The sequence below is a fragment of the Salvia hispanica genome, chromosome 1, assembly GCF_029641045.1.
Source record: "Salvia hispanica isolate PSC_SH4W2 chromosome 1, Shi_PSC_v1, whole genome shotgun sequence".
Taxonomy (NCBI): Eukaryota; Viridiplantae; Streptophyta; class Magnoliopsida; order Lamiales; family Lamiaceae; genus Salvia; species Salvia hispanica.
The window spans coordinates 60,396,658-60,419,797 of record NC_142692.1 but is presented as its reverse complement, the minus strand read 5'-3'; the positions used below and the strand labels follow the sequence as shown (position 1 = coordinate 60,419,797).

The 23,140-nt window shown below is 35.8% G+C and overlaps 2 long non-coding RNA genes across 4 annotated transcripts; both read left to right on the top strand.

The window, feature by feature from the left end:
* Positions 1 to 11,867: 11,867 nt before the first annotated feature.
* Positions 11,868 to 14,050, top strand: LOC125219209 (uncharacterized). 3 transcript variants are annotated; one of them, XR_007176089.2, is made up of 4 exons: positions 11,868 to 12,167; positions 12,536 to 12,747; positions 12,823 to 12,930; positions 13,508 to 14,050. It is a non-coding gene; the product is annotated as an uncharacterized LOC125219209 (long non-coding RNA). The 3 variants fall into 3 exon arrangements; XR_007176088.2 differs by having other exon boundaries at positions 11,869 to 12,167; positions 13,612 to 14,050; XR_016129114.1 differs by having other exon boundaries at positions 11,869 to 12,167; positions 12,823 to 14,050.
* Positions 14,051 to 16,546: 2,496 nt separating this feature from the next.
* LOC148934286 (uncharacterized) lies at positions 16,547 to 21,340 on the top strand. Its single transcript, XR_016128910.1, has 4 exons — positions 16,547 to 16,867; positions 19,431 to 19,715; positions 19,789 to 19,891; positions 20,696 to 21,340. It is a non-coding gene; the product is annotated as an uncharacterized LOC148934286 (long non-coding RNA).
* The last annotated feature ends 1,800 nt before the right edge of the window (positions 21,341 to 23,140 follow it).

The following is a 23,140-nucleotide window of genomic DNA, read 5'->3' as shown; positions in this document are numbered from 1 at the left end:
TCAAAGTTAAATTAATCGTGCATTTGTTTTGAATCTATTTCTTTTCTCTTAATGAGTTATCTATCAGAAGTACTCTTTTATACTTGAATATTGTAAACTCTGTAAAAGAAGAATTACGTATGACTTCAAAGTTGTGTCCAGTCTTGTGTCATGAAGATATTTGAAAAAGATTTTTTGAAGAAGACATTAACATTTATTAGAAAAAGGTGAGGTAATTGTATAAATCATTAATATAAAGAATTGTCAAGGTTTTACTTAATTGTAGGTTTTTTTTTTTTTTTTTTATTTTTTTTTTATTTTTTTATCAACAGGATAGTCTATAGAATCTACCTTGAATGTCAGCAGAATTGCAACTTTGGAACACTCCTTTTTATATAATTATTTGATGTTGTTTTAACACTTACCTTTCGTTTTTATTGTTTTGCAGAAATAGATCCAATGGTTATATCAACACTATGAAAAATGAGAATAATAGCCTAGCCTACTTCACTGGTGCCTTGTCGAACGTGTGGAAAACGCCTAAGCATATCAAGGCTTACGAGAGATGCTCGACAAACCGCAAACAAGGACATGATAAGGCTTGACACATAGGGCTTGAAATTTCTAAGAAAAAATAGGTGCTCGAAAACTTACAAAGTAGACAACCACGACTGTTCACCATATAACGAGCATACAATTGTGCTGGAAATACTTTAGCCTTGTGCTCGCAAATGCTACCGACGAGGTTCTTACGTGCACAATTGGTGGAACCAGAAATATATTTAATTTTATATACTCCGTATAATATATTTTTACTTAATAAAATACTCTCTATTTAATTTTATATACTCCGTATAATATATTTATATTCCATCCGTCCCCTAAAAATAGAAATTCTTTCCTTTTGATTCGTTTGCAAGAAATAGAAAATTTTTAATTTTAGGAAATTTCTCTCTCTATAAAGGTGAGACTCATTTTCCACTAACACACTTTCTTTCCATCTCTCTCTTACTTTATCAATTTAGCATTAAAACCTGTACCGTTTTAAAAGCTTCTATTTTTAGAGACAAGATAACAACTGTAGTAAACAAAAATCCAATAATTCTTCATTTTCAAATTCATGATTCACAAATTAAAAACTAAGTTCCTTACATAATTCTAAAATAATAAATTAAATTACAATTCACATATCACTATCATAATGAATAAGTACTCCTATATAATTTTTGATTGAATAAATAAATAAATAAATCACTATTATAATTAGCAAGTACTACCTCCGTCTCTGAAAGTTTGACATACTTTACCATTTCGGTCCGTCCATGAAAGTTTGACACACTTCACTTTTTACCATTTTTGGTAGTGGACCTCATATTCCACTAACTCATTATTACTCACATTTTATTATAAAACTAATACTTTAAAAGTAGGACCATATCCCACCAACTTTTTCAACTCACTTTCCATTACATTTCTTAAAATCCGTGCCGGGTCAAAGTGTGTCAATATTTGGGAGACAGAGGTAGTATATAGTTTTAGATTGAATAAATAAATAAAATATCAAGTCTCAGTTTACTCCCTTAAATATTTGATCATTGACTTAATTAAAAAAATAAGCACATGTGTAATTTTATTTTAATAAAATATGAGTTTGTAAATGAAAGCTATTGTTATTGTTTTTACGTTTGAATAGGAAGTGCGCAATTGATTTGATCTTATTATAGAGTAAACTAAATAAAAAGTCCATAACGTTTCCATTTGTTCCACTGCAGGCTCCTAGGGAAAAAAATACCTCCACATAACCCTACCCCTTTACATAATCACAAATCGGATATTTGTAGCCATTTTTCGGACCAAAATGCCCAAATGGCTTCCGGGGCATTTTAGTCAATTTATAAAAAGCTATACACCTACTCGACTGTCTTGCAGCAGACCTACACTCTACAATGTCATCATATTTGAAATTTCCGACGATATACAACTGGTAGGATTCATAATTTCTCACACTTAGAAAACATTTTCGTTTCTCACACTACAAAATTATTTCCCTCTACTGACCCCTATCGTCGTTTACTCCTTCTCTCGACGATATTTCATATTGCCGTAAACCTACCGTCATTTACTCACTCATTCATCCATATCGCAGTAAACGTAAACGTACATCGCAATTTAGGTAAGTTCCACTGTGACCGGTAAAATGTAGGATGGTTTTTGTGTGTTCCTGCGGCTGATTTTGGTTGTGTTTAGTTCAATTTAGGGTTTATGTGTACCGGTAAAATGTTGGATGTTTATTGTGTGTTTAGTTCAATTTAGGGTTAGGGTTTATCTGTGTTAGGTTGTGTCGTTCTAATTTTTGGGAATTTTGCTGATTTTTTTGTTTTGATTGAATCAATTCGGATCATTGTTGCAATGTCTTCGTCTAGTTCTCAATCTTATGGGTCAAGTTTCAACTGGAATTGGCCTCGTCGAGAGATTGTGAACTGTAATTATGATCTTGAGGCTGAGTTAGTGATATCTAGGACAGATGCTAATCCTAATCGACGTTACTATCATTGTCCAATATGGAAGGAAGATGATTGCAGATTCTTTCGTTGGTTTGATACGGGTCTATCGCCAAGTCAAGACACTTACTTCCAAACAATCAAGGTCGAACGAGATGAGTTTGAAGAACAACTCCCGATGCAAGAATATTGTGGAAGGTGTTCTTGAAGATAAATTGCGCATGAAAAGTGAGGAATGTGACGAGCTGAGGTTAAATTTGAGCAGGAAGACTGAAGAGTGTGTAGGTCTTCAGTTAGAAATTGTTAAAACCACCAAAATGTCCCGAAATATGAAGATTGTAATTTTGTTGTTATGCGTTGTCATTATTTTCCTAATGTAATGGTAACACTTTTCTTCTTCAACTCGTGTATGAAGAGGGATTTTTTTAGTATTAAAACTCTTTGATTATCCAGTGTAAGTTCTACGTATAAGTGACACTACACTTTTATCGAACAAGAATGAAGTTAGTAAAATATTGTCGAATTAAGTACAAAACGTTTTTGTAAATAACGCCCGACGTACAAAACGTTTTGTTGAATAACAACCCACGTTACAAAACCTTTTGTTGAATAACACCCGATGTACAAAATCTTTTGTTGAACACGAATGAATTTACTAAACTAATCTCGACGTACAGTACAACAACCATATGCATACACAAAAGTAGTATAGTCTTCATACACACAAAAAATGCAGTTGTTAATATCCAGCTTAACTACAACTACATATAGGAGCATAGACAAAAACATTGTCATAATGTTTTCCCATAAAAAGGCAGTTAACTACATACAATGGCCTTGCCTTCCCATGCACCCTACCATACCCATAATATAATATCCAGCTTAATTGTTTGACAAAAAATAGGCTTCAACTCTAACAAAAACCAACATCATTGTTTTGAGTTTTCATGTTCCCAACACTAACAAAATCCATAACCACATAACAAAAACCATAACCACTGTTTTGACTTTTCATGTTACCAACATTTACAAATACCATCACCACGATTATTCAATCCTGATCCCCGCGACGGCCACAACGTTGCGGTTGAGTCCTGGTCCTGGTCCGACGTGTGCCAACCATTGGACCTGAGGGATTGGTCTACAACAAACAACACCAATGAAAAGTGATAAATTGATTCTGAATACTACCTCTTGGTTTAGCTGCCTTACCCGTGTGCTAGGTCGTCCCCGACGAGGCCGATTGGTCTGTAACTAGGGATGTCAATCGGGCCAGCCCACCGGGTTTTGGGCCAACCCTATTCAGATTGCGGGTCAATCGGATGCGGGCTAATCGGGTTGTGATTTCTTTCGGATTATAAAAGTTCAACCCTAACCCTAAAAGTCGGGTTTCGGGCTAGCCCAGCGAGCTAATCGAGTTGCTACCGATAAAATTAACATGCGATCAATCCAATAAATAATGGTGAAAATTAGTTATATTTATAAAATGTAAAATATTTAATTATGATATATTTGAGATATATGCTTAAACTCAAACATAAACACGATCATATACTAATATTTGAGATTTATGCAAAATAAAACATAAACATCAAGAAATTTTAAAGCATGTTTTAGAAATTTAAATATATTTTTGGTGAATTTGAAGTTTCTAATTTATATATCTATCATTATTATTATGTTAATAAAAATTTAATATATAATTTATATATTTAATATATAAAATTGAAAGTTATTATTTTAGTAATCTCTATCATAAAATAACCAATGAAGTGTCGAATTAGAGTCAAACAAATAGAACGATAGAAATTTTATCGGGTTTCCGGGCCAGCCCATCGGGTTTCGGGTCTGGCCCTAACGGGTTGCGGGCTAATCGGGTGCGGGCTAGTCGGGCTGTAATTTTATCGGGCTATAAATTTTCAACCCTAACCCTGTAAATTTGGCGAGTTATTCGGGCCGGCCCACGGGTTGCGGGCTACATTGACATCCCTATCTGTAACAAACAAACCATTAAAATACTAACCAACAGGTAGGGAATTCATATAATCGTACTGAAGAGTACCTCTTGGTTTTGAACTCTGTCACCACCATCCGCCGTGGCTGGCTCACTGGGCTCACTGGGCTGTGAACTATGTCCTACTTCAGTTCGAGCATCTACACGGGGATCATTGGTGCATGTCTTCCTGTTATGACCTTCTTGTCCGCACCGACGATATCTGAGTATAAAGGTTCTTCGTAGTGACTCAAATCCATCCTCGTGATGACGAACCTGGGGCTCTTCACGCCTCACTTTCTTTAGCCGTCTACGCTGTCTCTTTGTCCTTAGCGCCAGTTCAAATCCAACGTTAGAAGTCTTGGGCCAATTATCCATCCCATTGATTGGGTACAAGACATTCTCGTACAGAATCGACATTGTGACCGTAAATAATATCGGGAGACATAGTCTGCTACATCCTTCCCATTTTTGTTGATTGCCGCGATAGCATGAGTGCATGGGATCCCAATCAACTGCCATGATCTGCACGAGCATGTAAAATCACGCATGTTGACTACATACTGGCCAGACGTCCCGTCACCTGGTACGAATCCTCTCCATTCCATGTTGCTCTCCAAGAAGAAGCCCTCACGTACAACTTATCCACAATCTCTTTGACAACGGGAGGCAGTGCGTGATCGTATGTCTTGACCCACTGGTGTCTAATCTGAATCCTCTCCGTTTGACTCGTCCGGATTTCCTCCAACATGGTTATAATGACCAACTGTCGAGCAATTGCTATCTTCGAATTAAAGGTCTTGCAGATATTGTTGAGAATAACATCACAACAAACATGTGAGGAGAAATATGCTTCACCCATTTTTCTTTTGGAGCAACACCGAGCAGGTATTGATGTGCTTGGGGATTTATAATCCTCAACGCGTCCATCTGCTCTACATACTGTTTGTGGGTTGTACTCGATGCAAGCTCCCACAATATTTCCTTAAAATTCTCCCCAATGAATCTCTTCTTGAAGTTGTTGTATATATGCTGGACACAGAATCAATGCTCGCTCTGTGGGAAATCCTCAACGATGGCTTTTGCAAGACCCTACCAAATTCATGGAACACACACATCACCCATTGCTCATATAAACCACAAAATCTCAACACCCAGTAGCACATGTATAATCCACAACAACACAAAATCTATAATCATAAACGAACTATTCATCTATATGCCAAATCACAACTAAAGTATTGTTATTTAAAAAATCACAATTACAGTATACACTTTCTACTAAAATCACAGTACTCATACCTTTTGTTGATCAGATAGGTAGGCGAGCAACCATTTCCAATAGGCCACCCACCGTTGTTTGGATCAATTCCCATCGCCGTCATAAGTTGGACCATGTACATACCTCTCAAGAAACACGCATCTAAGAAGATAATTGGACGGCAGAAACGCATCCAACCAGATTTCAAAGGCCCGAGGCAACAATAAAACCTCAAGAATCTGGGACCAACCAATTCAGGATCCCTGAAGTTCTCGTAGTGTAAATGCACACTCGAATCAGGGTGTGTCCATTCCAATTCTGACATGTAGTAGAACAATCGGCAGTATTGGAGTCCAGCCTTGCCAAAGATACCTTCTAATGCCATGTCTCTTGCGCGATACGCCTTCATCCTACCAACTTTCAGCCCGAACTCATCATCCACACACTGCTCTATAGCTGCCAATGACATGTGGGGATTCGCTTTGATTTTCAACATGTAACGTGCAGCTAGCCACTTGGACGTGAGCCATCTATGCTCCAACACTTGCGAGCACGTGTGAGCATGATCTCTATGCATATTCATTACCACATAATCGATATTGTTATGGGTTTCGATCTTCCTTGCATACACATACCATTCACATGCCTTGCCTTTACAAATGGCACAGAGTCTCTTCCCGTCATTTTTAATGACATCCACACGTCGTCTGTTCATTATCGCATACTGGCGCATGACCTTATAGATGAAATCGCGATCTTTAAAAATATCAGCTTGAATAGACTGTACTTTATACCCTTCCAAATCTTCAAGATCTTGTAGATCTTGTAGCTCATCTACTATTTCTTGCTCACATAGTGGGTTTTTATTCTTCAAATTCCGTTGTTCCACAACAGGGGAGTACTTTCGGCGTTTCTTTGGCCCTCCATTGCCCTTACCATTCAGCTCTCCAGATCCTTGTTGTTCGGTGTCTGCATCCGCACTCCGCTGCTGTTCCGGTTGTCGCTGACATAGGGACTGGTAATAAGATGTAAATAGCTGCTCATCTCGACACATGCTTGCCAAGGAGATAAAATGCCCGACCCCATCCTCATCATCCTCATCATCAGTCTCACATCCCTCATTATGCAGATGACATCCGTCTGGAACATACTCGAACAAAGGAAAGTAAACATCATCTTGGCCAACTTGATCGGGTACATCTCCTGCAGTTGGTTGGTCTTCTTCTGAAACTACACCAGTTGGAGCTGACTCTTGCACAGAGGTGTGAACTTCGGACCTGAACAGTTCATGGGTAATGTCCTCAAGAATAAGGAGGAATGAACTATCAACCCGCATGTCCGCTTGTGGTTCACACCCACCGTCCATCACCGGTTGGTACACCTCTTCAAGTACATTTACACCCATAGTTTCATCTTCAGGGAATGATGAACCAATTACATCCTACGCAATACAATAGTGAATCAATACACTGACAAAAGTAAACAAAAAATGGAGGGAAGGGAACACTGGGTCCACATGCTCAACAAAAAAAAAAAAAAAATACTAAATAACAAATGGGGTACTACATCATTTATGGAAATCACAACTGACAAACAGGTTACTAACATCGATCATTGTAAATCACAAATCACAAACGGGGTACTATGATATGAATCATTTAATATCACAACTAATTACCTCTTGCACGTGTGCATGGAGGTCTTCTCCTCCAACTTGTCCAACATCTGCCATAGGTTCAACAACAACTGGTATTGTTTGTGGTATAGCTTTAACAGCTTATGTTACTGATTCTCCAACGGCTGCCATCACTTCGACCGAAGACATTGCTGGTATAGCATCAGAGAGTGGGGCTTCAGATGGTACTGCTTCGGATGGTGTAGCATCAGAGAGTGGGGCTTCGGATGGTACTGCTTCGGATGGTATGGCTTCGGATACTACTGCTTCGGAGGATAAATCTGCAAAGGCTTTCTCCAAATTTTGACGTGCTACCTCGTCGTCTCTTTTCCACTTAGCACGAACATCTTCTAGACTTTTTACAAGATATTCATTGAACTCAACATCCTTATCATACCACCCAATCATCAAAGACTTATTGTTTACTACATCCTACTCTTGCATCCTCTTCCTCTAGGGAAGCTTTGGGACAGTTGGTTGAGCTTCAGCTTCTTCAATCTCTTCAATAATAACTCCTGTGGATTTCAGCGTCTTGAATTTGAGAAGCGCTTGCGCTTCCTCTTTCATCTTTTTCAATATAGCAGCAGCCCAGGTTATCTCCAAAACATATATGTGAACTAGCTATGTGCTAGTTGCAGCAACCTTGAGGAATTCGATGGGGTGTCCATCGTCAACAATGGGTATCAATGGACCTCCTATTACTTTGTCCTCACAGCCAGGACTATACTTTGGATGATAGCAATAAAACTCGCATATTGTCTTCCTATCATACCTAAACTTAAGTACCATACTAGAAAAGTCTATCAGCTTGAACTGGTTAATGTCGCAGTCGTCGAAGAAAGTCAAATAACCACCAACATACTTCTTCTTATCTTTGGTTTCGAAGAACGAACCACCATGATGGAAAGCAACCGAAAACTTCCCAGGAGCCTCCTCTGTTAAGATTTTCCATTAATAAAAATCAGACAAAATTAAACTTGTGACAACATCAGACAACATTAAATAACCTAACCTAACTAACATAAATCGGATATGGATCTAAATTACCAAAATTTTGAAATTTCGGAACCCTAAATCACAAACTCAGAGTGAAATTTTAAATTGCGATTTTGAACTCAAACTTACTGTATTCTTCTTCGGGATAGAAAAATTCCAGTTCAGGATTCGGACATCCCAAGTCTCTTTATCCACATCGATAACCTCAGGTCCATGTCTACGCGGCGGCGGCGCAGGCGATGATGAACGCGATGTCGATGGTGTTGGCATTGGCGATGGCGATGGCGAAGGTGCGCGAGGTTTTTACGCCGACCCCCATTTCAAGAGGAGAATGCTCCGGCGGACCCACCTCGCTTCCGTTTTGGCGCCATTCATGCAAGAGACTTGAAGGACGAAGGGAGGGTTTACAACAGATACTGAGTCTGAGTAGGTAGATGGGAGTGAAGTGGTATGGAAGGAAAGATTGTAAATTGGAGTGAAGTGGTATGAAGGGAAAGATTGTAAATTGTAGAGCCGAAAATTGTGAATATTTTAGAATGATTTCAAATTCTCACTCTAAGTGTATATATGTGGAGTGAAGAAGACGAAATGGCACTGCACAATACGTCCAATCGCTCGCGTCATGAAAGTAGATGGCGCAGCGCATGCAGGCTGCCAATGTTAGACGGTGAGCTGAAATGGCCGGAATGCCCTTTTAGGGCTTAAGGGTAATATAGACTGAAAAAATACGATTTGTGATTATGTAAAAGGGTAGGGTTATGTGGGGGTATTTTTTTCTCTAGAGGCCTGCAGTGGAACAAATGGAAATGTTAGGAACTTTTTATGTAGTTCACTCCTTATTATAATAGTACTAGAAATTGTATTAGAATAGTAGTCCTATTACCTAATATAGCCTCTGCTATAGACTGTTCTCTCTAACTTACTTTCATAATTTCTTCACAGTTTCCCAAAATCTCAAGCCCCTTCTTCTTCATCTTTATATTTCCATCTCAGAGACAAACTCACAATACTTCGGAGGGCATCCATGGCAGCAAGGGTCCGGTGCTGGTCAAGCCCCCACTGGAGCGGTGGCTTGGCCTGAGCTGGTTCCGCCGCTGGTTAAAAGTATACTCTTATGTATTCTTTTCATCCTTAAAAAATATACTCCATCCATTTTGTTCCCGTCGCGGGTTAAGTGAACCATAAATTTTTGTTTCCCGAGTTAATTTATCATTTCTATTTTGTTTTGGCAAAATCAACACTTTTACGTATCTACTTTATGGTAAAGAGCTAGAAAAACATAGCTGCTTGGTTGCATAGTTGGCTTTGGAGATGGTCTAATTGCCAATCCATATTGTTAAAGTTTGATTTTTTGGATTAGTTTTCTGATTTTATGTTTTTTTACCTTCATGAAACTATGTTGTTTGTATCAAAAAGCAATTGAATAGTAGCAAACTTTAATTTTCTTTTAAATAAAAAATCTCTCTTTAATACTAAATGTTATTTAAATTGTTTTTATTTTATACATAAAAAGAGACATTAAACAAACTTACATTAAAATGAAAATTACTTTTATTTACTATTTTGATATTATATTACATTGTTATTTGACTAATTCACTCATTACATACATCCGAAAGAGTAAATTTTGAATTCCTTAAAAAAATACTACTTCATCCGTCTCACTTTAGAAGTCTCGATTTACTACTTTTGGGTATCCCACACTTTAGAAGTCTCGGCTGGAATATTCCATAATTGGTAATAGTCCTTACATTCCACTCACATTTTTCCACTCACATTTTATTATAAAATTAATATATAAAAGTAGAACCCACTTTCTACTATCTTTTTTCACCAACTTTCCTTTATATTTCTTAAAGCTCATGCCGAACTCAACCGGGGCTCCTAAAATAGAACGGGGGGAGTAGTACGTACTACATAATTTATGTAATGTAGTCTCTCTTTATGTTTGTGAAATTATGATCTAAACAAGTAATTGAACAAGTAATTAAATAGTTAGGAAATCTATATATGCAGTTTCCATCTCGCGTATAAAATAAGAACTATAAAAAACGTTTGCTAAATTCATTTTTAAAAACGCGTACATGGTACTCCCTCCGTCCCTCTATAGTAGAGACATTTTTTTTCGGCACAGAATTTAAGAAAAAATGTTTTAAATGAGTTATATAAAAAGATAATAAAGTAGAAAGGAAAATGGTAGAGAGATGAAGAGAGAATAAAGTACCTTTTGCCAAAAAAAGAGAGGAAATGACTCAGCTACAGTGAGACAACTAAAAAAGGAATACGACTCAGCTACATGTGTTCATTTTTTACTATCTGTCCATGAAAATAGTTCCATTTTACCATAAAAAATAACCCAATTTTTGAAAATGGAAAGTTGTTCTCATACTTTACAATTTTTTATCCTCTCCATACTTACCCACGTTTCCTCATTCTCTCTTACTTTATAGGCGTTTTCTCCACATCTATCTTACTTTACCAATCCATAAATGATTATTTTTTGTGGACCCTCCCCATTTATGAAATTAAAAAAAGTGCCTATTTTAGGAACCTATATTCTATACTATCTCAAAACAGAAAAAAAAAAAAAAAAACATATTCCTATTATGAACGCAAATTTGTATATCTAATTATACTACCAATGTTTTTCAAAGTGTCCTTATTGTTAGTATTCCAACTAAAATTAGAGGATACAAATAAAAGCGTCCTAAAAATTAAAGGTTAAGATAATTTGCCCTCAACGCAAAGACGCTTTTTTTTTCCGTCCTACCTAAATGATGGTTATTTTTAAAATTTTTGAAACGCTAGTAATTGCGTATCAATTTTTATGTCATTAAAAAATTATTATTATTATTATTATTATTATTATTATTATTATTTGTTGCAGTGGAGGGAGTATTTCTTTATATCTTCCGCCTATTTATTTAGATTGAATCCTCCATCCTATTGATTGGAGTTCAAATAATCACAAAAACACATAATAAAAAAACATTATTAGTAATATTTTGTGAAAAAGATAATCATATAAAATTACTAAAAAAGTACTTCCTCCATTCCATAGTAATGGAGGTGTTTGTTTTCGGTATGGAGATTAAGAAAAATTGTGTTGGTGAGTTAAGTAAAAGGAGAATAAAGTGGAAAATTAAAAAGATAGAGAGATGAAGAAAGAAAAAAGTAAGAGAGAAAAAAGTAGGGGTGGAAAACTGTGTTGAATTTTACTAAAGAGGGAAATGACTCTATTACTAGGGAATGAACTAAAATGACAAAGTGACTCTATTACTATAAAACGGAGAGAGTAGATTATTAGTGAAATGTTATGCTTACATAAAAATCACACCGTGTAGTCAACCATAAAATATGGACTACTATGTGAATAAATTGCAATGGACAGATAAGACTATTTCTCCCGAGACATTTTAAATTATGCCATTATAATAATGGGAGTACTACATTAAAAACATGAAATCAGAAAAAAGAAAAAAACACATGGAGCCCTAATTTTCATCTCCTCCTCTTCCGCCGCCAACTTGAGAAAAAACACAAAAATCTAAAAATAAATTCGCAGATTTATAATATTCCATTCCCACATCAGATTTTTCTCAACTTGAGATGGAGGAGGAAGTAGACCAATCTATTTCCTCAAGAATTCATTTTGGTGGAATGATTTTCGGAAAATCAAAGAGGTTAACTTCTCGAGCAATTACACAATGGGCGGCATTGGAAAATCAAAGAGGCTCCCTCTCCTGCGTCAGCTACTACCAGGTATCCTTTTCTTTCATTTCCAACTTGTTTAATAAAATGGCTCCTTCAATGAACTTAATTGTTGGCAATTAGTGGATTTGTTTGTCTGATGATATATGAACTTCCGTATACGTAGTACCAAATAGCTGATCCATTTGATATTTACTTCTAGTTGTATTTGAACTTTAATACACTCCTAAATAACTAATCCAGTTCAATTACTTATAAGTAGAAAATCTGTAGATTCTATACAGAATTCTAGCTTGATATTCAACTTTAACCGTAGCTGTGATCTCCTTACAAACACTAATTTCTTCATAATCCTCTCTCTCAAAATGTTTATTATAAAAAATTTTATTAATACTTTCAAAGAAACTGCACTGTTTCAGGTATGCTGATTGTATCAGCAAAATGTGAAAGAAAAACAAGAAACCAACCTGCTTCCCTGAGGTCGTATGGAATGAATATTGTAAAGCATGGAATACGGCTAATGCTATAAAGGCTTCCAAAAGATGTTCGAACAATCGCAGACAGGGAAAAGAAGGCTCTTGGCACACATGCTAATGGCTGTGTTGCATTTGATGTGATAGCTAAAAAAATGGTAAGAATTGTATTTTCCGGTGTCACTTGTTTACATTTTTTATTATTGTAAATTTTTTATTAAAATTGTTTGCAGGCTAAAGAGACCAAGGGAAAGCTCCCTCCATTTCGGGACATATTTATCAAGACTCATAGGCTAAAGGATTCACATGAGATTTGTTCACAAGAAGCCAAAGAAATTGAGGTAATTTCCTTTCACGGTACAGTTTCCTAAGCGAGAGTTAATGAGGTAATTCAAATTAGCATGCTTCTATGTTCCATTTATTCGACTATCCCTTTGCATATGATTGAGAATTTGAGATTGTCGTGTGGAAAGAAAAAGTCGAGGCTTTGAAATTTTGAATTGGATGCCTGATGATTAGGTTGATAAATGAGATGCAACTTTAGACCCTCAAAATCTCTACTACTAGATGTTTTTTTTAGTTAAGAGTAGGTGGATCTATGGAAATTTTACTTCTTTGTAGATAGAATTAATAGGATTCTTCTAGATGCATGATGATTTAGTTGATAAATGTGATGCCTGACTTGCTTGAGTTTTACTTCTTTCCTGTTTCAATTTAGGTGAATTGATGTGTTATACTCTCAGTTCTTGAGATCTCATTAGATTTGTTTTGTCATTTGTATTGAATGCCATGAAATTGCAGATTACTGATTTATTAAGCTATGGTTGTTTCAGTGAATTTTATTGACATTATAAAACCTGTTTAGCTTATTATCTTTTATTAATTGCTTGCTATTGTAATTTGTTTGTTTGTTTAAAGGAGATAGTTTTGGCAAGGGCTGAAGTGTTGCGTGCTGAAGGGGAAGATAGCTTATTATCTTTTATTAATTGCTTGCTATTGTACATTTGTTTGTTTGTTTAAAGGAGAGAGTTTTGGCAAGGACTGAAGTGTTGCGCGTGCTGAAGGGGAAGATCAGATTACGATGCAATCTTTCTCGAGCTTTTTAGGAGGGTTAAGAAAAGGAAAGTTTTGGAGCAGGGCAAGCGACAAGCTTGTATTTTCCATTTGCTACCAACTCAGCTGCGGGCTCTGCATCTTCCGGCTTGTCTGGCCTTAGCACTGAGGTTGATAAGCTTCTCGAGCGACGAGTATAGCCATTGCATCAAGAGATCGAAGAATTGCGGGAGCTAGTAAAGGTCCTCAGTCAGCAAGTTCAAGAGTCTAGAAGAAGTTGCTAGTAGTATTTGAACTAAATTTTGGGAGCTAGTGGTATTTGAACTAAATTGTGGGAGCTAGTAGGATTTAAATTAAAGTATAAAACAATATTTTGTATCTATGTAAAATTTGAATTTTCTCATTCAATTGAGCTATTTCATACTATGATTTGAAAAAATAAATCCTAATATTAATTTTAAAAAAATTACAAAAATTTAATAGGAAAATATTTTCAAATAGATGTTGAACAACAAGCACAACGGTACTTGCAAAATGAAAATGGAATTAATTGCGAGCACAATAGAATGCTTGCCGAAGTTGAATTTGGCGAAAACATTGAGGAAGTATTGCGAAAAATGCATGCAATGTTCTAATTCGACTACCAGATTTTGCAAGCCATTTTGCGAGCACTAGTCAATGTGCTTGTAAATTTTTCAGCATGTGCTTGCTAATGTTCTCGCAACTTTTGCGACGAGCCAAATGGTAGCACCCTTTCTACTCGCTAAGTGCTTGCAAAATGACATTTTGCGAGCATATATGCTTATTTGCAAGCACTTTGGTGCTTGCAAAACAACATTTATTTTTAGTGGTGGGTGAGGTGTGTCCTTATCGAGTTAGAGGTGTGTCCTCGAGTGTCTTGTGAAGTGTGTCCTCCAAGAGTCGTAGTGTTGTGTTGATGTTGTGTACACCATCGTGTTGTTTATTAGTGTTTTGTACACTGTTGTTGTAATTAATAAAATTCCTTTCGTATGTGTTTTTGTAATCGATTCTGGAGTACCACTGATAGGCAAAAACCTAATTGAATCTCTAGCAACTCAAATCCCAACTCAAATTCCAATGGAAACTGCTAATTCGGTATCCAATCAAGGGGAAGATAAAATACTCGATTATATATATCTTGCGTGTATTGCTGATTTAATGTATGATTTATATACTGCATGTAACAACTCGCTGGAGAGTCCGGCACGGTCGAGTTGGTTCGAATTGAAACTTCTAGTGTTGACATCTAGTAAAATCTTCCACTATTCCATTATTAGAATAATTTTATGTAGCAAAAATAATTTGAGTAGATTATGGTGATTACACCTATAATCTGATAGTTAAATCTTCCATTATTTCATTATTCGAGTAGTTTTATGTATAAAAAATAATTTTAGTTACAGTGATTAAAGAGGTATTGAATTTTGATTCATGTTTGTAGGCTTCCTTCACATGGAAGGAGAACAGTTCATTAATGAATGATACTTATTACTTTTCCCGTTTCCTCGACTGCAGTGGACATTATAAATACACTTAAAGCGGTAGGGAGTGATCAAACCCTAAATGCTGTTAAAGGTGGTGCTTTAGGGCACATGCTAGATTGTAGTAGAGATGAGTACTCATAGGTGCTCTTACACCCCTTTGCTATACCGAGATATTAAGGGGCCTGAAATCCCATTAAACGAACATTGGTTTCAAATTGCCGGCAAACAAATTAAATTCACGGGAAAAGAGTTTGCGCTTATCACAGGGCTAATTCAAGAATCTCAATTTCAGCCATCAAAGAAAGATCATATCATTCTTGAAAGTAGTATGGTTTATACAAACTTCAAGCATACTCAGCCTTCATCAATCAAGAATCGAAAGACATTGAAAATTATATAAAAGCAACAAATTTGATTATTTGCTACTCTTTCATCCTTTGTTGAGAGGATTGCACTGTATATGAATGAGCTTGGGTATTGATTGACACAATTTTTATGTCTTTAAAAGATATTTATTTATTTATTTTTTTTGTGTAGTGGTGGGAGTATTTCTTTATATCTTCCGCCTATTCATTTAGATTGAATCCACTACAGATTGGAGTTCAAATAATAAAAAAAAACCATAATAAAAAAAAACATTATTTTAGTAATATTTTGTGAAAAAGATAATCGTATAAAATTACCAAAAAAGCAGATTATTGGTGAAGTCTTATGATTACATAAAAATCACACCGTATGGTCAATAGGGCTGGCAATTTTTGACACGACACGATAACACGACACGAACCGGCACGAAATTAATGGGTTTGGGTCAGAGCTTATCGTGTTCGTGTCCTTATCGGGTCGACCCATTAAGGACACGAAAATTTCGTGTCGTGTTCGTGTCGTGTTCGTGTCGGGTTCGTGTTATCCGTTAACAATGCGTGTTCGTGTCGTGTTCGTGTCGTGTTCGTGTTATCCGTTAACAAATAATATTTTAATATTATTATTCTTATTAACACATAATATTTTAATATTATTATTCTTATTATTTTCATTTTTCAATACTTATTTTCGTGTCATTAATGGGTTCGTGTCGTGTTCGTGTCGTGTTGACCCGAAACAATTCGTGTCGTTAATGGGTTCGTGTCGTGTTCGTGTCGTGTTCGTGTCTGAGGGTAGCGGGTCGTGTTCGTGTTCGTGTTTGAGGTTTTCTTAACGGGTCGTGTTCGTGTTTGTTGTTATCGTGTTCGTGTCGTTATCGTGTCGACACGATAACGACCCGACACGCACGATTTGCCACCCCTAGTGGTCAACCATAAAATTGCAATAGACAGATATGGTCGAGACATTTTAAATTATGCCATTATAATAAGTGGAGTACCACATTAAAAACATGAAATCAGAAAAAAGGAAAAAAACACATGGAGCCCTAATTTTCATCTCCTCCTCTTCCGCCGCCAACTTGAGAAAAAACACAAAAGTCTAAATAAATTCGCAGATTTATAATAATACCATTCCCACATCAGATTTATTCTCAACTTGAGATGGAGGAGGAAGTAGATCAATCTATTTCGAATTCATTTTGGTGGAATGATTTTTGGAAAATCAAAGAGGTTAACTTCTCGAGCAATTACACTTTGTTCGGAATGGGCGACATTGGAAAATCAAAGAGGCTCCCTCGCGGCCCTCTCACGCACAACCGCCTGCTGTCTTCTCTACGACCGTCAGCTACTACCAGGTATCCTTTTTCTTTTCTTCTTCTTTCATTTCCAACTTGTTTAATAAAATGGCTCCTTCAATGAACTTAATTGTTGGCAATTAGTGGATTTGTTTGTGTGATGATATATGAACTTCCATATACGTAGTACCAAATACTGATCCATTTGATATTTACTTCTAGTTGTATTTTTGGACTTTAATACACTCCTAAATAGCTAATCCAGTTCAATTACTTAAGTAGAAAATCTGTAGATTCTATACATAATTCTAGCTTGATATTCAACTTTAACCGTAGCCGAGATCTCCTTAGAAACACTAATTTCTTCATAATCCTCTCTCTCAAAATGTTTATTATAAAAAAATATTAAGACTTTCAAAGAAGCTGCACTGTTGTATACATGGTAATTACTGTGACAGCATGTATTTATATAGTTGCCTATATTGTCATTGCTTAATAAGTTAATATTGGATTCGATGTGATTTGCTTATCTTTTTTTGATACATATTCATATTGTTATTTCTAATTGAATAGGTATGTTTAAACTTTTTCAAATTGTACTAAACTTGTAGCACTACAAAAAAAAAGCGCCCATTTTTTGTTACATATTGATATTGTTATTTCTAATTGAATAGGTATGTTTAAACTTTTTTCAAATTGTACTAAACTTGTAGCACTACAAAAAAAGTGCCCATTTGCTACCAATTATTTTCTAGCACACCACGGTGCTCGCAGATCAAAAACCGAGCAAAAATGCAAACAACGACCCATTTCTGGAGGGGGAATAAAACGAGGGGCTTTGCGAGCACAGATTTAATGCTCACAAATTTTCGAGCAAACGGTGCTAGCAAAACAATGCAAAATATATATGTGCTAGCAATTTAGCGAGCATGAATAAGTGCTAGCAAAACTTTAATTCTTATCTAGATCTACTTTCTTCTTTCTCATTTGTTACCTTTCCCACACGCCCATCCTTACATTACAGCTCTAAACCCTTACATGAATGGCAAGTTCGCAGAGCAATAGATAGAGTGTGCAGTAAAGGAAAAGAAGAGAGTATTTTAACACAAGAATCTTGATTTTGCTTTTTTTATTTATATTGTGTGTGAAATAGAAGTTGGGAGTAGAGAAATATGGGGAAACAAGCTCATCAAATTTTGATATTTTCCAATCATTGAAAGTTGGGAGTAGAGAAATGTGGGGAAACAAGCTCATCAAATTTTGATATTTTTCAATTATTGAAAGGTAAAACTTTGATTTGTTAGTTATTTTTCCAAAGTTGTGGGCTAAATTATTATACTTGAGGGACCATCCTACACATGATCAAGATGGTCGTATATTCATTCATCTAGGGATGATGGATTGTAAGTGGGTTGATAATTTTATACATTTTTTTTTATAAATTTTAAAGTTTCAATCTATATATTGATATGCACATTGTACCCTTCCAAAGACGTGGCGAACATATTGCACGAAGTTTTTCAGAATATAGTACACCCAAACGTATTCTCACAAGCAACTCTTAATGATGCATGCATTGAATCCTATTGGCAAGAATTTAAAGTAATTGTACAAACTATAAACCATTAGAGTAAAGAATGGTCAAGGTTTTACTTGATAATAGGGGTGTCGAAACGGGTACCAGCGGGTACCCGCACCTGATTTTGGCCGAAATTGTTGTCTCGATACCCGCCCCGCATTGTGTCGAGTATTACCCGATACCCGAGTCGGGTATCCCGCACCTGACACGGCGGGTACCCGACCCGACCCGAATATGTTATTATAATTTTTTTTGTAAATCTTTTTATTATTTGAATTATCCTTAACTTGTTGATTGTTATCCGTAATAATGTTAATATTTTAATGCATCCTAAAAAAGCATAAAAATTTCAGAAATCATTAGACATTGAACGAACATAATTTAATAAGTAGTATATGCACTGTATATATAATGCATATGTGTGTGTAGCATATGCTACTATATATATATATATATATATATATATATAATGCATATGCTATTAATAAGTATATGTATGTGCTACTGTATGCTACTGTATATATATTAGTAATAGAATACATATGCTTATGTATAGTATACCACAATTGGTATTTGTATGCTTAAAAATATACGTACTTTATTTTTAATAAAGGAAAAAAGACAAAAAAATATATGTTGAAATCTGAGTCAATGAAGGGGATAATTTAAAAATAAAAAATTACAAAATACTAAACTAAAATTGGATAATTTTCGGGATTATCGGGTATCTCGAGCGGGTATCGGGTATATCCGATACCCGCAAAACCAAAAATATGATTATCCGATCCCGACCCGTTACCCGTTTCCCGTTTCCATCGGGTAGCGGATACCCAATACCCGACGGGTATCGGGTTGGGAGTGCGGGTACCCAATACCCGCTACCTGTTTCGACACCCCTACTTGATATTCTAATTGTAGCTTAGAATTTCTTGATGTAACTAAATTCTTTTCTTTACCAACATTGGTTAGGTAGTCTATAGAATTTTTATATATTTTATTTAATATGTTCTAACTTTTTTTCTTTTCTTTTATGTTATTTTGCAGGTACATGCAAATATTGAGAACTATAATCAAGATCTCGCCAAATGTGCCTTTCATAAAAGATGTAAGCGTAAGTATGGCGATCATGTATACAAACTGAAAAATAGGAAAAGAAAGTCTGCTTACTTCACAGATGCATTGTGGGATGGTTATACTAAAGCGTGGAAGACGGTTGAGTCTATCAAGGTTTCCGAGAGAAGCTCGAAAAACCGTAAACAAGGATATGAGAAAGCCCCTGGCACACATGGTAACGGATGTGTTTCATTTGACGTGACTATGGAAAAGATGGTAAACATAACATTTTGTAGTTTAACTTGTTCATTTTTTAATTATTGTTAATCATTTTGAATACTGCTTGCAGATTAAAGAGAATAATGCGAAGATGCCTAAATTTGTAGAATTTTATAAAAGGGTTCACACGCTAAGAGGCAGGGTTGTGTTCGCAGCGCACCATAGAAAAAATGGTAATTTAAAATTAATTTGCTTACAAATTTATTTATCTATAATTAATTTTTGAGTGACAGCTGCTGGAAGTAAATATCTTTAGTATGATTAATAGTAAATATGAATATGATGGTAGTAGTAGTGACTATGATAGTCACTTGATCCTTTGATGATCACCCAAAATATGAAATTAAATAAGATATCAAGCATTTTTGGTCTTGCATCTTTGGGATTTTAAATGAAGAAAATGGGGACTGCCTTGCATCTATGGTATGCTATGCTTCCATGATTGATTCTATGTGAGCATTTCATGAAAAACCAAGGTAGTGTTGAAGGGGATTTACCATCTGGTATAATTAGGGTATAATTACAGTTGAAATAAAAGGTTTGTTATGAAGGAGTGAACTGATGATTATGAGCATATATGTGAGTGTGTATATATATACAAATCTGATGATTATTATTGATATCATAACTGTTGAAATAAGAGGTGCAGTAGTTTGGAAATCTCACCATCTTCTCATTTCCTATTTTAAAATGTCTTTTTTGCTCTTTGATTTATGAGAGTAGCATATAAATTTCTTTAGCACCATTTCTGATTGAATTTGACAGCTATGTATTACTTTCTATAGAGTTGCAGGGTCATACGCTGGTTGGAATAGACCGTATATAGCATGTACATGCATTGGTTTGAAGTCTTATTATACATGATATGAATCTTGTATCTTGATTGATTTTGTATCATGTAGTTCTGCAAACGAGGGGGTTCTGATCCTTTCTGTTTTCTTCTTCTAAGTTGATATTGATTTTAAATTTTGGGACAGCAAATTCCCGGAACCGGACAGGCAACAAACATTTATTTCCCAAATGCTAGTAGTTCGTCCACTGGGGCTCGGGCGTTAGCAAGGAAGAGTTACAAGCAATGCGAGAGCAAATCACTATTGAGGTGCGCGAGGAGTTGGAGCAGCAAAATGAGGCGTCGCGTGCGGTGCTGGAGAAGCAAAATGAGGAGTCGCTCGCGGAGCCAGAGAGGCAAAATGCGGCGTTGCTCGCGGAGCTGGAGAGGCAAAATGTGGAGTTACGCGCGGAATTTGCGAAAGAAAATGAGAGGGTATTAGAACAATTGTTTACCCTTAGTGAAAAGGTTAATAGAATGAGTAAAAACTTAGTGTAAAACAATCTTACTCTCTCCGTCCCACTTTATGAGTCTCAGTTGGGTTCGACATGAGTTTTAAGATATGTAAAGGAAAGTTGGTGAAAAAATATAGTGAAATGTGGGTCATATTTTTTTATATTAGTTTTATAATAAAATGTGAGTGGAAAAAGGTTAGTGGAATGTGGGGTCTAATACTATTTATGGAATATTCTAATCGGAACTCCTAAAGTGGAACATCCAAAAATGGTAAACCGAGAATCCTAAAATGGGACAGAGGGAGTATTAATTTTATGTAAGTTTTGAATTTTGATGACTCTTCATTCTCGTTTCATTATTATTTTTATTTAATAAAATATCCAGATAATAATTTGAAAAAAATTAATATTAGAATTTATGATGATGAATATGCTAATTTACAAATAAAAAATATATTCTGAATGCTAATTACTAGCACCATTGTGGTCGCAAAAAGAGCTGAAATTAAATAGTCTAAAATTTGCGAGTACAAGGGAGGTGCTAGAAAACTTAATAGCACAATGGAGGTGATAGAAAATTTACGAGCAAAATGGAGGAGCTAGCAATTTTGCAAGCACTTATATAGCTTGGTCAACATCGCCCATTTGCGAGCAAAAAGGTGGTCAGGAAAGAACTTCTGCTAGAAAAACTGCTATCAAATTTGCTACTAGCGCTATAGCTAGCAGAGTTAGTGCTCGAAATCTGATAGCAAATTTGACTGTTGCGAGCACTTTAATACAGTTTTGCTAGCACCATTGTGCTCGCAAGCGGCCGCTGTTTTTGTAGTGTATGTCTGTGAGACTAAGTGGAAGATATTGAAAAAAAGACGCCACCGACTTTGATGATATTATGGTGAAATCGTGAAACATTAAAATATGTTAACTAGCAATTAAATATGACTGACGTAGTTAGAATTAACTAGAATCATCTAGCATTTGAAAGTCGGCAAAATAAACCGACTTATACTCCTATATAAAAGCACTAGGCCTATTTTGTTAGTGTGTGCATGAGAGAATAAAAAAGTGTGCGTGTAGTGTAGTACAAGAGAGTGAAGAGTTGTAGAGTGGGTGAGGTGTGTCTTCGAGTGTCTTGTGAGGTGTGTCCTCCAAGAGTCGTAATGTTGTGTTGATGTTGTGTACATCATCGTGTTGTTTATTGGTGTTTTGTACACCGTTGTCGTGATTAATAAAATTCCTTTCGTATGTGTTTTTATAATCAATTCCGAAGTACCACCGATAGACAAAATTCTAATTGAATCTTTGACAACTCAAGTCCCAACTCAAATTCCAATGGAAACTGCTAATTCGGTATCCAATCAAGGGGAAGATAAAACACTCGACCTTCCGATAATTGCATTGTAAATTTGTTACTCCATTATATATATCTTGTGTGTATTGCTGCTTTAATGTATGATTTATATATTGCATGTAACAACTCGCTGGAGAGGGCTTGGTCAAGTTGGTTCGAATTCAGAACTAAGCTTGGTGTAGAGTGACTTAGCTTTAAGCTTAAGATTCCAATCGGAACTTCTAGCGTTGACATCTTGTTAAATCTTCCATTGTTCCATTATTAGAATAGTTTTATGTAGCAAAAATAATTTGAGTAGATTATAGTGATTAAAGAGGTATTGAATTTTGATTCATGTTTGCACACTTCCTTCACATGGAAGGAGAATAGTTCGTTAATAAATTATACTTATTACATTTCCTATTTTCTCAGGGAGGGAAATGACTGCAGTGGACATTATAAATACACTTAAAGCAATAAGGAGAGATCAAACCCTAAATGCTGTTAAAGGTGGTGCTTTAGGGCACCTGCTAGATTGTAGCAGAGATAAGTATTCATAGGTGCTCTTACACCCCTGCTATACCGGTTAGCGCGGGTGTAAGAGTACTCTGCTACAACCTAGCAGGTGCCGTAAAGCACTACCTTTAACAGCATTTAGGGTTTGTTATTGAAGCAGGTTGCAGTCTATTCAACTATGAGTGGACGCAAGAACTAAAAACGTTTATTGTCTTATCATCAATAACGGTAATGCTCAAACAATGTTTACTTTTAATTCTTACTCCAAGAAAAGAAAAAAATACTCATATTCTCT